Source organism: Aquarana catesbeiana, linkage group LG13 (assembly GCF_042186555.1).
Source record: "Aquarana catesbeiana isolate 2022-GZ linkage group LG13, ASM4218655v1, whole genome shotgun sequence".
Taxonomy (NCBI): domain Eukaryota; kingdom Metazoa; phylum Chordata; class Amphibia; order Anura; family Ranidae; genus Aquarana; species Aquarana catesbeiana.
Window position 1 is genome coordinate 4819477 of NC_133336.1, and position 17023 is coordinate 4836499.

Sequence of the window (17023 nt, forward strand, 5' to 3'; positions counted from 1 at the left end):
ACAGGGGACGGGGATCTAATGTCACACACTGCACAGCTTAGAGCAGCGAGCTTAGTATAATCTGAGACCTGAGTGGAGGTAATGGAAGCTCTCCCCTCCACAAAGTCTCATAGGGAAACATGCACAGCTAAGGCTGTCAATCATCGCTGGAGGGGGCATCTCCCGGAAATGTCCGATGTCCGCATAGACCAGGGGCCCTCAAAGGTTTTAAACAGAGGGCCAGTTCACTGTCCCTCAGACTGTTGGGGGGGCCAGATCAATGCAGCCTGATCAGTGCCCCATCAGCATAGCCTCACCAGTGCCCATCAATGCAGCCTCACCAGTGCCCATCAATGCAGCCTCACCAGTGCCCATCAATGCAGCCTCACCAGTGCCCATCAGCGAAGTCTTACCAGTACTTATCAGCGCAGCCTCACCTGTGCCCTTCAATGCAGCCTCACCTGTGCCCTTCAATGCAGCCTCACCAGTGCCCATCAGTGCAGCCTAACCAGTGGCCATCAATGCAGCCTCACCAGTGCACATCAATGCAGCCCAATCAGTGCCCATCAATGCAGCCTCATCAGTGCCCATCAATGCAGCCTCATCAGTGCCCATCAATGCAGCCTCACCAGTGCACATCAAAGCAGCCTCACCAGTGCCCATCAATGCAGCCTCACCAGAGCCCATCAATGCAGCCTCACCAGTTCCCATTAATGCAGCCTCACCAGTGCCCATCAGTGCAGCCTGATCAGTGCCCATCAAAGCAGCCTCACCAGTGCCCATTAATGCAGCTTCACCAGTGCCCATCAATGCAGCCTGATCAGTGCCCATCAATGCAGCCTCGCCAGTGCACATCAATGCAGCCTCGCCAGTGCCCATCAGTGCAGCCTCACCAGTGCACATCAATCCAGCTTTGCCAGTGCACATCAATGCAGCCTCGCCAGTGCACATCAATGCAGCCTCGCCAGTGCCCATCAATGCAGCCTCACCAGTGCCCATCAATGCAGCCTCACCAGTGCACATCAATGCAGCCCAATCAGTGCCCATCAATGCAGTCTCACCAGTGCCCATCAGTGCAGCTTGATTAGTGCCCATCAATGCAGCCTCACCAGTGCCCATCAATGCAGCCTCACCAGTGCCCATAAATGCAGCCTCCCCAGTGCACATCAAAGCAGCCTCACCAGTGCCCATCAATGCAGCCTCACCAGAGCCCATCAATGCAGCCTTACCAGCGCCCATCAATGCAGCCTCACCAGTGTCCATTAATGCAGCCTCATCAGTGCCCATCAATGCAGCCTCACAGTGTCCATTAATGCAGCCGCATAGACCAGGGGTCCTCAAAGGTTTTAAACAGAGGGCCAGTTCACTGTCCCTCAGACTGTTGAGGGCCAGATCAATGCAGCCTGATCAGTGCCCCATCAGCACAGCCTCACCAGTGCCCATCAGTGCAGCCTCACCTGTGCCCATCAATGCAGTCTCACCAGTGCCCATCAATGCAGCCTCACCAGTGCCCATCAGCGCAGCCTTACCAGTACTTATCAGCGCAGCCTCACCTGTGCCCTTCAGTGCAGCCTCACCTGTGCCCTTCAGTGCAGCCTCACCAGTGCCCATCAGTGCAGCCTCACCAGTGGCCATCAATGCAGCCTCACCAGTGCCCATAAATGCAGCCTCACCAGTGCACATCAAAGCAGCCTCACCAGTGCCCATCAATGCAGCCTCACCAGAGCCCATCAATGCAGCCTTACCAGCGCCCATCAATGCAGCCTCACCAGTGTCCATTAATGCAGCCTCACCAGTGCCCATCAATGCAGCCTCACAGTGTCCATTAATGCAGCCGCATAGACCAGGGGTCCTCAAAGGTTTTAACAGAGGGCCAGTTCACTGTCCCTCAGACTGTTGAAGGCCAGATCAATGCAGCCTGATCAGTGCCCCATCAGCACAGCCTCACCAGTGCCCATCAGTGCAGCCTCACCTGTGCCCATCAATGCAGCCTCACCAGTGCCCATCAATGCAGCCTCACCAGTGCCCATCAGCGCAGCCTTACCAGTACTTATCAGCGCAGCCTCACCTGTGCCCTTCAATGCAGCCTCACCTGTGCCCTTCAATGCAGCCTCACCAGTGCCCATCAGTGCAGCCTCACCAGTGGCCATCAATGCAGCCTCACCAGTGCACATCAATGCAGCCCAATCAGTGCCCATCAATGCAGTTTCACCAGTGCCCATCAATGCAGCCTCACCAGTGCCCATCAGTGCAGCTTGATTAGTGCCCATCAATGCAGCCTCACCAGTGCCCATCAATGCAGCCTCACCAGTGCACATCAAAGCAGCCTCACCAGTGCCCATCAATGCAGCCTCACCAGTGCCCATCAATGCAGCCTCACCAGTGCCCATTAATGCAGCCTCACCAGTGCCCATCAGCACAGCCTCTCCAGTTATGGGGATAAGAGAGAGGAGCGCCGCCGGATCACACAGAGCTGCCGATAATGGTCTCCTCTGAGGGTCAGTTTTAACAACTCCCGGGTACTTACCGCTGTCAACAGGAAATCGGAGGACAGCGGCGAGGAGGACTAAGAGCCGACTCCCCTTGTATAGCTTTCCCACGCTGTTAGATGCCGGAGATTGGTCCAGTTTCCCCCTATGGGGCAGGGTCTGCGGGAATCTCTCCGGGCGGCTGAGTGCAGACCACTCATTGTGGGGGCTCCAGTCCCAAAATGGTTAGTCCATGGGCGGGCCGGGTAAATGACCTTGGCGGGCCGTATCTGGCCCTTGGGTCATAGTTTGAGGACCCCTGGTATAGACTGTCAGAAGTGATTCATACAGGTAGGAAAGGAATGAAAGAGCAGAGAGAAATCACACTCAGTGCTTTGAATTGGAGCAGGTACACACTATAGAAGGATATGCTTTGTTCATTTTTCATTTCAGAGATTTACAACCAATTGGATAAAATGTATTTATGGAGAAGAAAATCGCTACAAGTATTTATAATATGGATGCTTCTCTGCTTGTAATGGAAATTTCTGAAGTTGGTGACAGGGTCTCTTTTTTTTTAATCAGCTTGACATTTTAGCGATCGTTTAGAAAAAGCGACTATACCCGCCACTTACGTGTTCTGTACACCCCCACGTGACCCCCCCCCCCACCATAAATGTATTTTGTTTGATTATAATTGGATTTCGGTCTCATTGCTCTTAATTTGTTTATCAGGCAATCTGTCAGATGGTGATTGTCATTATTCATGTCACCCCCCCCCGGGGGGGTTCCACCTCCTCCATCATACATCTGTAAAATAAATTCAATTCTAATGAATGTGAACCCGGAGAAGGAGGTGACCCTGTCCTGTGTGGTGGGGGCGGGGAGGTCCCTCAGGACCCCCCCCCCCTGGTCCCATCACTTGGTCTGCTTCCATCTGACTCTCACTGAGGACAGAGCGGTACAAGGACAGGGACATCTGTACTCAACTCCCATCACTATGCTGGCCGGGATGTACAAAGTACTTGGGGTGTCTGTGCGGTACCCACCGCGGAACGCCGCCACCCACGCAGCGCTAAGATGGCGGCACAGCAACCCCCCCCGAAAAAACATCGGAGTTCTCGTAAGTCAATTTTATTTTATTTTCACCTGGATATTGAGGGCTGTCTGTAATACTTTTTATATTCGCACTAACATCCAAATTTTCAGGACAAGTTTTTGGGTGTGCCCCCCCCCCCACTTCCACAGGGTCCAAGCAGTGTACCCCAATTACACCCATATTAAGACTCTCCGGAGGAGGTTTTCTCCTAAAACTCTTGAATTTTATTTTTTTTAACTGTTCTGTCTCTTTATATTGTAAAGCGCTGAGCAAACTGTTGGCGCTATATAAATCCTGAATAATAATAATAATAACAACAACATTAATAAAAATATAACCTGTAAAATAATAATATTGTTATAAATCCTGTATAATAATAATAATAATAACAACAACAACATTAATAAAAATATAACCTGTAAAATAATACTATTGTTATAAATCCTGTATAATAAAAATAATTAATAACAACAACAACAATATTCATAATAATGTACCTGTAAAATAATAATATTTTTATAAATCCTGTAAAATAATAATATTGTTATAAAACCAGGATAATAATATTAATAATAACTATTTTAATATTATAAATCCTATATAACACTAGTAGTAATGCTAATAATAATATTGCTGTATAATAATAGTAGTAATAATAATAATAATACAAATATGATAAATACTGTATGCTAATAAAAATATGACAAATCCTGTATAATAACCAATGCAGGTTTTTTTTTAATACCCCCACCAACTGCTAATCTAAAGGAGCCCTATGGCTATGAAAGTTGCCAACTTTTCCTAATTTCCAAAATAAGCTCCAGACCCAATGATTGGAATGTAATCATTAAAAATGTATCTTATTTTGTAACATTTTACAAAAAGATTTCCTTTTTTATAACAAAGTTACATTGTTGTGACTACAGACAATTGTGTTTTGCATTGCACAGTATTGTATCAGCTTTAAAGTGTTACTAAACGCAGGAGCCTGCAATTCACTACATCTGGTCTCCCCAGGACTCTGCATTCACTATATCTGGTCTCCCCAGGAGCCTGCACTCACTATATCTGCTCTCCACAGGAGCCTGCATTCACTATATCTGCTCTCCCCAGGAGCTTGCATTCACTATATCTGCTCTCCCCAGGAGCCTGTATTCACTATATCTGGTCTCCCCAGGAGCCTGCAGCCGCTATATCTGGTCTCCCCAGGAGCCTGCAGTCACTATATTTGCTCTCCCCAGGAGCCTGCAGTCACTATATCTGCTCTCCCCAGGAGCCTGCATTCACTATATCTGCTCTCCCCAGGAGCCTGCATTCACTATATCTGCTCTCCCCAGGACTCTGCAGTCACTATATCTGGTCTCCCCAGGAGCCTGCAGTCATTATATCTGCTCACCCCAGGACTCTGCACTCACTACATCTGCTCTCCCCAGAAGCCTGCAGTCACTATATCTGCTCTCCCCAGGATCCTGCATTCACTATATCTGCTCTCCCCAGGACTCTGCAGTCACTATATCTAGTCTCCCCAGGAGCCTGCAGTCACTACATCTGCTCTCCCCAGGACTCTGCAGTCACTACATCTGCTCTTCCCAGAAGCCTGCAGTCACTATATCTGCTCTCCCCAGGATCCTGCATTCACTATATCTGGTCTCCCCAGGAGCCTGCATTCACTATATCTGGTCTCCCCAGGAGACTGCATTCACTATATCTGCTCTCCCCAGGAGCCTGCACTCACTGAATCTGCTCTCCCCAAGAGCCTGCACTCACTATATCTGCTCTCCCCAGGACTCTGCATTCACTATATCTGGTCTCCCCAGGAGCCTGCACTCACTATATCTGATCTCCCCAGGAGCCTGCATTCACTATATCTGATCTCCCCAGGACTCTGCACTCACTATATCTGCTCTCCCCAGGACTCTGTGATCACTATATCTGGTCTCCCCAGGAGCCTGCACTCACTATATCTGATCTCCTACAGTACAGAGAACATGGTAATGCAATTATTTTAGTAAATATAAACTGCTAAATACCTTTTCTCATCAGCAGTATATAGCAGTCTTGTGACTTCTATCAGTGTCTGGTTACAGCTTGTAGGGGGAGTTTTCATCCCCCCCCCCCCCCTCTGTCTGGACAGTGCTGATTGGCCCTGTGCTGATCACATGCAATCTCCCAAGAAGAAAAATAAAAAACTCTCTAGCAATACACACCAAACTGAGCATGTGCAGCCTGACTCCAAATGCTCTGTTGTAACAGCAGATAGATTTGGGACAGCGGAAGGAGGGGAGGATCAGAGAAGAAAGATCACACAGCGTTTATACACAATGCAGAGGATTAATTCCTTAGGTTGCACAGTGAGTGTAACAAGCATGCTTTACTGCAGATACACCCTGATTTTACTGTTGTGAGTTTAGTAACACTTTTAGTCCAATTAACCATTCATAAGCAGGTCAAGCGAATGTGCATTGTTGTTGTTGTTGGTGTGAAGAGGACCTCAAAGGTTTCTGCTGCAGTTTTAGAAGTATAAATATAATGCGGATTATTTCTCCCGTGCAGGAAGCACCCTCAATAAATGTTATAGAGCAAAAAATAAAATGATAACAGGAAATAAATAGTGATTAAATAAAGAAACAATTAGATGAATAAAAGAACAAGAAATAAAATCATAAGAAAGAAAGTTATAATTCAATTTAAAAAAAAAATAAATAAATAAAAATACAGATGAAAAAAACACTGTAAATATTTGTTATAGGACAAGAAATAAAATGATAAGAAGAAATTAAAGTCTTTTAACACAGTTGATGATGAATTTAGGAGATTATCAGTCCGGCCGCTGGAACAGATGAAGGAAAGTTATTGGCTATCGGAGACGTGAAGAGCGATAATAATAAATCAGATCGATCTCCGGAGTCTGTAACGATCGCTTCCTTCTTTCATAAGTCCTAACCGCATTCATTCTCAGGATTGCTGAATGTTTATCATGCTCTGTCTACAGACAAAACTTTCTGACTTGTTTTGTATAAAGGAGGGAATAAATATTTATTTGAGTCCATTGCGGTAGACATGTGCAATTCCTTCAGCTCCGAATTAGTTTTTTAACAAATTTTGGCAAATTCGTTCATTCCGAAATTTCCGAATTTCGGAAATTCGAAATTTCGGAAGTTCAGAAATTCGAAAATTTGGAAATTTCATAAATTTGAAAGTTTGAAAATTTGGAAATTTGAAAATCCAAAAATAAGAATGAAAATCTGAAAATTCAAAAGAATGAAAATCTGAAATTTTGAAAACCTGAATGGAATGTAACGATCTAATAATAATAAATAATAAATAAATAAAACCTTTTTATTATTATTATTTATTATTAATTTGTTCCATTCTATTTGTTTAGATGTGGCATTCAGTATTTTGGATAATTCGTAACTTTGGATACATTTGTATTCGTTATTTTGACTAACAGCCAAATTTGAAAGGAAATTCCAATACCTATAATTTAATAGTTAGATAGTAATAGTTAGTTAGTTATTATTTTGAATTTTACTGATTTTCTTTCTTTTTTTCAGATTTTAGAATTTTCGAATTTTTTAATTTCCAAATTGTCAAATTCCAAAAAATTTGAAATTTCGGAAATTTGAAAATGCGGAAATTGGAAAATTTGAACATTTGAAAATTCAGAAATTCTAATATTTGAACATTCGAAAATTAGAAATTAGAAAATTAGAAAATTCGTAAATTTGTAAATTCAAAAATTTTGAGAATTCTGAAATACGAAAATTAGCAATTCAGAAAATAGGAAATATGAAAATCCAAATTTTTGAATTTCCGAATTTCCGAAAAAAGCAAAAAAATAAATGAAATTAAAACAAAGACGAACACATTTTTTGTCAGTGCACATGTCTACATTGTGGAGATTTTCTTTCACTTCCCATCCTGTAAAAAATGAGTGAAAAAAAAATAACCACTTGAAGTCCACCCACCGCATATGTACTGCAGCAGGGCGGCTTTATTGTGCGAAACAGCATACCTGGACATCATTTCGTGCAATAGGTACCGTGGGTGTGCACGTGCACGCCCGCTGCACAGAGGTGGATTTATGCTTAGGTGGGGGAGCATGCAGGTTAGCGTTCAATTTTTTTATTCGGGGGGGGGGGGCAGGATTTTTGCAGACACATCATCATACATATGGGGGGGGGGGATTTAGGCTAGTATGGATGATTGGGAGGTATTTATGTTAGGAGTGGGGGGGGAGATGATTTGTGCTAGAAGGGGGAAGTTTTTTTTTGGGGGGGGATTTGTGCTTGGGGGGGGTCAAAGATTTGGAGGGGGTAGTTTTTTTTCAGGGGGGGGGATTTGTGTTGGGGGGGCATAGGTTTGCAGGAGGGATTTCAGTAGAAGGGTGGATTTGTACTGGGAGGAAGCAGGATTTATGCTTAGGGGGGAGCATGCAGGATAGTGCTCGTTTTTTATTTTTTCGGGGGGGGGATTTTTGCTGACACATAATCATACATATGGGGGGGGGTTGCTGACACATAATCATACATATGGGGGGGTTTGCTGACACATAATCATATATATTGGGGGGGGGGTTTGCTGACACATAATCATACATATGGGGGGGGATTTTTGCTGACACATAATCATACATATGGGGGGGGATTTTTGCTGACACATAATCATACATATGGGGGGGGGGGGTTTGGCAGCTCACCCCGGGCTCTAGATGACCTCGTTCTGGGACTAGAGGCAGAATTGTGTCTTTGATGGCCGGAGAGGGGAAGCGGTTCCTCCATAAACCTTTCCCACCACCGATGACATTTATTCAGAATCGCTTCTCACACTCGGATGAAAAGGTCGCTCCGAATTCTTTTCATGATGTGCCAAGATTTGTCCGCAAGAAGAAAAAACTAAAAAGTATTTCCCTAACAATATGATTCCTCAGAACTCATTACTGTCCTTGTTGTGTGTTCAGATCCGATCGTTCTGCCCCCCCCCCCCCCCTCGAGACTCATCCTCACCGAGACCCTCATAGAACGTCCTTCTCCCCAATACAATGGACCTCATTTATAAGGACATTTTACCCCCTCCCCCTCCCCCGATGCCTTTGCTTCTGGCAGGAAAAAAGCAGCTTAAAAAAATCGCACCTAAAGTCGTGTTTTTGCACGTGCGTTTAGACGCTTTTAGGTGCATCAATCGCTTGGGCATTCATTGATTCCATTGGCCATCATATTAATCTATTTTGGAATCAATGAAATCTGAATCACTAAAGACCCATCCTAAACGCTCCTACATGCGTGTGCAATCGCAGCTTTGGAGGTGATATTTAAAGTGGTTGTAAAGCCTTCGGCCCCTTTTCACACTCGTACGACGCTAAAGTCGTGCGATTTTGCCGCCACGTGAAGCAATGCCCGTGTAATGTTGAGGTCTATGAACCCCGAGTCGCTTCAAAGTCGGACCAAAGTACTGCGGGGACTACTTAGAAGTCGCTGCGACTTGAAGTCGCACAGATATGAACGGTACTGTTGAAAATCATGGAGTTCCACTTGTCATGCGACTTTGCAGTCCCAAGTCGCAGGACGAGTCGCACAAGTGTGAAAGGATCCTAAAAGTTTGCATTGTATGCATTAAAGTGAAAAACCTTCTGTGCTGCAGAATCCCCCCAACCCCCTTTTTCTAACCTGAGCCCGATCCGATCCAGTGATGGGCAGGAGAGCGGGTGGCTCTCGCCATTGTCTCTCTTCTCCCTGGGCAGATTAATGGCAGCGACAGCCAATGGCTCCCCCTGCTGTCAATCAAATGCTGTAAGAAGGGAACAGGGGGCAGGGTAGAGTCACCCGGTCTGTGTCAATAGAGCAGCTTTCCATGGGGAGCATGGTGGGGGAAGAGGAGGAGGCTGGCGGGGGACCCCAGAAGAGGTTGGGGGCTGGCGGGGGACCAAAGAAAAAGTGGTGGAGGCTGGCGGGGGACCCCAAAAGAAGAGGTTGTGGGCTGGCGGGGGACCCCAGAAGAAGAGGAGAGGGCTGGCGGGGGACCCCAAAAGAAGAGGTTGGGGGCTGGCGGGGGATCCCAGAAGAAGAGGTTGGGGGGCTGGCGGGGGACCCCAGAAGAAGAGGTTGGGGGGCTAGCAGGGGACCCCAAAAGAAGAGATTGGGGCTGGGAGGGGACCCCAGAAGAAGAGGTTGGGGGGCTGGCGGGGGACCCCAGAAGAAGAGGTTGGGGGGCTGGCGGGGGACCCCAGAAGAAGAGGTTGGGGGGCTAGCAGGGGACCCCAAAAGAAGAGATTGGGGCTGGGAGGAGACCCCAGAAGAAGAGGTTGGGGGGCTGGTGGGGGACCCCAGAAGAAGAGGAGGGGGCTGGCTGGGAATCCCAAAAGAAGAGGTTGGGGGGCTGGCAGGGGGACCCCAAAAGAAGAGGTTGGGGGGCTGGCAGGGAACCCAAGAAGAGGAGGGGGCTGGCGGGGGACCCCAGAAGAAGAGGTTGGGGGCTGGCAGGGGACCCTGAAAAAAAGAGGTTGGGGCTGGCGGGGGGACCCCAAAAGAAGAAGTTGGGGGGCTGGCGGGGAACCCCAGAAGAAGAGGAAGGGGCTGGCGGGGGAACCCAAGTAGAAAAGGAGGGGGCTGGCGGGGGACCCCAGAGGAAGAGGAGGGGCTGGCAGGGGACCCCAAAAGAAGAAGTTGGGGGCTGGCGGGGGACCCCAGAAGAAGAGGGGGCTGGCAGGGGGGCCCAGAAGAAGAGGAGGGGGTTGGCAGGGGACCCCAGAAGAAGAGGGGGCTGGCAGGGGGCCCCAGAAGAAAAGGAGGGGGTTGGCAGGGTACCCCAAAAGAAGAGGTTGGGGGGCTGGCGGGGGTCCCCAGAAGAATAGGAGGGGGCTGGTGGGGGACCCCAGAAGAAGAGGAGGAGACTGGTGGGGGATCCCAGAAGAAGAGGGGGCTGGCGGGGGACCCCAGAAGAAGAGGGGGCTGGTAGGGGGCCCCAGAAGAGGAGGGGGTTGGCAGGGTACCCCAAAAGAAGAGGTTGGGGGGATGGCGGGGGGCCCCAGAAGAAGAAGGGGCTGGCGGGGGACCCCAGAAGAAGAGGAGGAGGCTGGTGGGGGACCCCAGAAGAAGAGGTTGGGGCTGGCATGGGGACCCCAGAAGAGGTTGGGGGGCTAGCAGGGAACCCCAAAAGAAGAGGAGGGGGCTGGCGGGGGACCCCAGAAGAAGAGGTTGGGGGCTGGCGGGGGACCCCAGAAGAAGAGGGGGCTGGCAGGGAGCCCCAGAAGAAGAGGAGGGGGTTGGCAGGGTACCCCAAAAGAAGAGGTTGGGGGGCTGGCAGGGGGCCCCAGAAAAAGAAGAGGGGGCTGGTGGGGGACCCCAGAAGAAGAGGAGGAGGCTGGTGGGGGACCCCAGAAGAAGAGGTTGGGGCTGGCATGGGGACCCCAGAATAGGTTGGGGGACTAGCAGGGAACCCCAAAAGAAGAGGAGGGGGCTGGCGGGGGACCCCAGAAGAAGAGGTTGGGGGCTGGCGGGGGACCCCAGAAGAAGAGGTTGGGAGGCTGAGGGGGAACCCAGAAGAAGAGGAGGGGGCTGGCGGGGGACCACAAAAGAAGAGGTTGGGGGGCTGGCGAGGGACCCCAGAAGAAGAGGAGGGGGCTGGCGGGGGACCCCAGAAGAAAAGGTTGGGGGTTTCCACAGAGCAGGCAGGTATAACATGTTTGTTATTTTAATTATGCTGCTTTTATGACGCTTTTAAGATGTATTACACCCAAAACGTAAAATATTATTATATTGCAGCTTACCAATCCTTAGATATGACGGCTGCATTCGTTTTTTGGGGTTTTTTTAGGCTTTCTCTCCCTTTATTTTCATCTGGTGATCCGGCCAACAGGTCTGTTTTTTTTGTCCAAAGCACAAGCTCTCCAGCAGAATGTATCAGTTTACATGGATGAGACAAACCACTTAACACTGGCAGGGGTGCTCAGCTTTGATCAGCTTTTCTTTATTCATGTAAAATCTTTATCCCAAAAGGGGAAAAAAAGATAGCTGTAACTGATTACAAAGCGTGAGCTGGAATTCAGCTTCAATTTGTTAGTGTATCTAAATCTGCTAGTTCATCTTAACACTCCCCTTCCCTCAAGACTCACAATGCTGCTGTCCGTTGTGCCTCCTGTGTTCCTTCATCCAGAGTGGTGTCTCACTAATACAGGAAATGGGTTACTGGCCAGATCACCAGGTGAAAACGGGGGGGGGGGGGGGGGAACCAAAGGAAAGAAAACTAATGCAGCCGCCACATCTAATGATTGGTAAACTGCAATATGTTACATTTTTGGATTGTGGTTCAATATTCTATCTTTTCATGTGACAACACTGAAGAAATGACACTTGTCTACAATGTAAAGTAGTGAGTGTAAAGCTTGTTTCTGGTCTCATTCTGGTACCTCCCCTTTTCTCTTCCTCCTAGGGAACCATTATCGGATTTTCCGTTTTCGCCTTTGGCCTTCTCTCCCCGGCTGGATATATCCTGATGAACCTTCCCGCTCGTCCCAGACACTAGTGGGAGACGTCTTCCATCTGTGACCACACCAAGATCAGACACTAGAGGGAGACGTCTTCCATCTGTGACCCCCACCAAGATCAGACACTAGAGGGAGACGTCTTCCATCTGTGACCACATCAAGATCAGAAACTAGAGGGAGACGTCTTCCATCTGTGACCACACCAAGATCAGACACTAGAGGGAGACGTCTTCCATCTGTGACCACACCAAGATCAGACACTAGAGGGAGACGTCTTCCATCTGTGACCCCCACCAAGATCAGACACTAGAGGGAGACGTCTTCCATCTGTGACCACACCAAGATCAGAAACTAGAGGGAGACATCTTCCATCTGTGACACCCACCAAGATCAGAAACTAGAGGGGGACATCTTCCATCTGTGACCCCCACCAAGATCAGACACTAGAGGGAGGCGTCTTCCATCTGTGACCACACCAAGATCAGAAACTAGAGGGAGACGTCTTCCATCTGTGACCACACCAAGATCAGACACTAGAGGGAGACGTCTTCCATCTGTGACCCCCCTCAAGATCAGACACTAGAGGGAGACGTCTTCCATCTGTGACCACACCAAGATCAGACACTAGAGGGAGACGTCTTCCATCTGTGACCCCCACCAAGATCAGACACTAGAGGGAGACGTCTTCCATCTGTGACCCCACCAAGATCAGACACTAGAGGGAGACATCTTCCATCTGTGACCACACCAAGATCAGACACTAGAGGGAGACATCTTCCATCTGTGACACCCACCAAGATCAGAAACTAGAGGGGGACATCTTCCATCTGTGACCCCCACCAAGATCAGACACTAGAGGGAGGCGTCTTCCATCTGTGACCACACCAAGATCAGAAACTAGAGGGAGACGTCTTCCATCTGTGACCACACCAAGATCAGACACTAGAGGGAGACGTCTTCCATCTGTGACCCCCACCAAGATCAGACACTAGAGGGAGACGTCTTCCATCTGTGACCACACCAAGATCAGACACTAGAGGGAGACGTCTTCCATCTGTGACCCCCACCAAGATCAGACACTAGAGGGAGACGTCTTCCATCTGTGACCCCACCAAGATCAGACACTAGAGGGAGACGTCTTCCATCTGTGACCACACCAAGATCAGACACTAGAGGGAGACATCTTCCATCTGTGACACCCACCAAGATCAGAAACTAGAGGGGGACATCTTCCATCTGTGACCCCCACCAAGATCAGACACTAGAGAGAGGCATCTTCCATCTGTGACTACACCAAGATCAGACACTAGAGGGAGACGTCTTCCATCTGTGACACCCACCAAGATCAGAAACTAGAGGGGGACATCTTCCATCTGTGACCCCCACCAAGATCAGACACTAGAGGGAGGCGTCTTCCATCTGTGACCACACCAAGATCAGAAACTAGAGGGAGACGTCTTCCATCTGTGACCACACCAAGATCAGACAATAGAGGGAGACGTCTTCCATCTGTGACCACCACCAAGATCAGACACTAGAGGGAGACGTCTTCCATCTGTGACCACACCAAGATCAGACACTAGAGGGAGACATCTTCCATCTGTGACTTCCACCAAGATCAGACACTAGAGGGAGACGTCTTCCAACTGTGACCACACCAAGATCAGACACTAGAGGGAGACGTCTTCCATCTGTGACCACACCAAGATCAGACACTAGAGGGAGACCTCTTCCATCTGTGACCTCCACCAAGATCAGACACTAGAGGGAGATGTCCTCCATCTGTGACCCCCACCAAGATCAGACACTAGAGGGAGACGTCTTCCATCTGTGACACCCACCAAGATCAGAAACTAGAGGGGGACATCTTCCATCTGTGACCCCCACCAAGATCAGACACTAGAGGGAGGCGTCTTCCATCTGTGACCGCACCAAGATCAGACACTAGAGGGAGACGTCTTCCATCTGTGACCAAACCAAGATCAGACACTAGAGGGAGACGTCTTCCATTTGTGACCCCCACCAAGATCAGACACTAGAGGGAGACGTCTTCCAACTGTGACCGCACCAAGATCAGACACTAGCGGGAGACGTCTTCCAACTGTGACCGCACCAAGATCAGACACTAGAGGGAGACGTCTTCCAACTGTGACTGCACCAAGATCAGACACTAGAGGGAGACGTCTTCCAACTGTGACCGCACCAAGATCAGACACTAGAGGGGGACATCTTCCATCTGTGACCCCACCAAGATCAGACACTAGAGGGAGACGTCTACCATCTGTGACCACACCAAGATCAGACACTAGAGGGAGACGTCTTTCATCTGTGACCACACCAAGATCAGACACTAGAGGGAGACGTCTTCTATCTGTGACTACACCAAGATCAGACACTATAGGGAGACGTCTCCCATCTGTGACCACACCAAGATCAGACACTAGAGGGAGATGTCCTCCATCTGTGACCCCCACCAAGATCAGACACTAGAGGGAGACCTCTTCCATCTGTGACCTCCACCAAGATCAGACACAAGAGGGAGACGTCTTCCAACTGTGACCACACCAAGATCAGACACTAGAGGGAGACGTCCTCCATCTGTGACCCCCACCAAGATCAGACACTAGAGGGAGACGTCTTCCATCTGTGACCACACCTAGATCAGACACTAGAGGGAGACGTCTTCCATCTGTGACCACACCAAGATCAGACACTAGAGGGAGACGTCTTCCATCTGTGACCGCACCAAGATCAGACACTAGAGGGAGACGTCTTCCATATGTGACCCCCACCATGATCAGACACTAGAGGGGGACGTCTTCCATCTGTAACCACACCAAGATCAGACACTAGAGGGAGACATCTTCCATCTGTGACCACACCAAGATCAGACACTAGAGGGGGACGTCTTCCATCTGTGACCCCCACCAAGATCAGACACTAGAGGGAGACATCTTCCATCTGTGACCACACCAAGATCAGACACTAGAGGAAGACATCTTCCATCTGTGACCGCACCAAGATCAGACACTAGAGGGAGACGTCTTCCATCTGTGACCACACCAAGATGGCGCAACATACTCACTACAGAGATCCAGAGACCCAACGATTAAACAGAATCACAATGTCTATAGATATTCTCAAAGTTATATATTATGTTTTATTGTATGTCTTCTTCTACAGCATACCATCTGTCAATGTATAGAGAAGGTTTGGAGGACACATAGGGGTGTATTTTTTTTCAAATTGCAGAGCTTTTCTGTGAACCTGCTAGACATGTGCACTGCTAAAAGATTTGTTTGTTTCATTCGTTTTTCTTTTTTTTTTTGTTTTTCGGGTCATTCGTAATGATCAAAATTAGTGAATTAGAAAATTCGAAAAATCGTAATTTCATAAATTGGTAAATTTATAAAATTCGAAAATTGGTAATTTCGTAAATTCAAAAATCTGAAAATAAGAAAGAAAATCCGAAAATTCGAAAGAATAAGTCACTAACTAATAATAACTAACTATTAAATTAACGGTGTTGGAATTTCCTTTCAAATTCGGCTGTGAACGCAACGAATACGAATTTATCCGAAGTTACGAATAATCAGAAATAACGAATGCTGTATCTAAACGAATGGAACGAATTAATAATAAATAATAATAATAAAAAGTTTTTATTATTATTATTATTATTGTTTTTGTTATTAATTCATTAGGTTTTATTTGTTTAGGTGCGGCATTCGTTATTTCGGATAATTCGAAACTTCGGATACATTCGTATTTTCTACGTTCACTAATAGCCAGTTATTTCAGATTTTCACATTTTTGGGTTTTCGAATTTATGATTGTTCGAATTTACAAATATTCAGAAAAATTCACTAAACGTTTTTTCGTTAATTTGGATGTTTCCGAATAGATGAATTTGTCGAAATTCGTTAAAGAATGAATTCGGAAAAAAAACAATTGCGCATGTCTAGAAATTGCTTCATTGTGTGTAAATGGAGCAAAATTAAATGTTATCAGGCTATTTTCTCTGCAGGTCGAATGTTCTTCATGGATCAAACCAGGAAATGACCACTAGATGGAACTATAGATCATAGTAAATATGTTTTTTTTCACCTTATGATTATCAGCTCCATCTAGTGGCCAAAATTATTCAAATTAATTTTGGATATTTGAAAACAAATTCATCTGTATGGGTACCCCTGGTGGTGGGGTGAGAAGTTCCCTTCCTAAATGTTTTTACCATTGTATTGAATAATAATGTCTGTGGTCAATAAAGATTGTATATTGAATCTGGTATTTAACCTCCCCTAATTAATACATAATAAATCTGTCAAATACAAGCAGTGTGAGTACCTAAATGAGACCTGGTATCAGCCCCAGGCGATCTTATTCTGGCGCCAACTGTGGGACTTCAGCCGGATTCATTGGACGCCGGGACTTACTTGCAATCCCGGGACTGTCCCGGGCAATCCGGGACGGTCTTGGCCAATCCGTGACGGTTGGGAGGTATGCCTGCGCAGCAGAGCTCAGACTGGAAGAGGGAGAATCAGCACAATGAACCAGTTTTGTTGCAGTGCAAGGAGCATGCTGATAGGAGGAGAGGTCAGAAAGAAATTAGGCCTCGTGAGAACGAACATTTATTAGCTCCAAATTCCTCATGTGTAAGATTCTATGCATTAAGGTGAAAAACCTTCTGTAGTCCTGCAGCCCCCCCCCCCCACCCCCCCGGTTTTACTTACCTGAACGCTGTCTTTCTCCAGCCAGGAACGAGCACATGTCTCGTGTCCTGATTGGATAGATTGATAGCAGCGCAGGCATTGGCTCCCGCTGCTGTCAGTCAAATCCAATGACGCGGGGGGCGGGGCTGAGTCCTCTTTTCTGTGTGAATACACGCAAAAGCAGGACTCAGGAGCCCGCCCGCACGGGTGTCCACCAAGGAGAGTGCTTCTAAAATGTGGACACCTGATGTGGGGAGGAGCTACCATGCGCCGCCTGGGG

General features: G+C 47.7%; 1 long non-coding RNA gene across 1 annotated transcript; it reads left to right on the forward strand.

The window, feature by feature from the left end:
- The first annotated feature begins 3370 nt into the window (after positions 1–3370).
- LOC141117513 (uncharacterized) lies at positions 3371–12866 on the forward strand. The gene is made up of 2 exons (XR_012237168.1): positions 3371–3570; positions 11977–12866. It is a non-coding gene; the product is annotated as an uncharacterized lncRNA (long non-coding RNA).
- The last annotated feature ends 4157 nt before the right edge of the window (positions 12867–17023 follow it).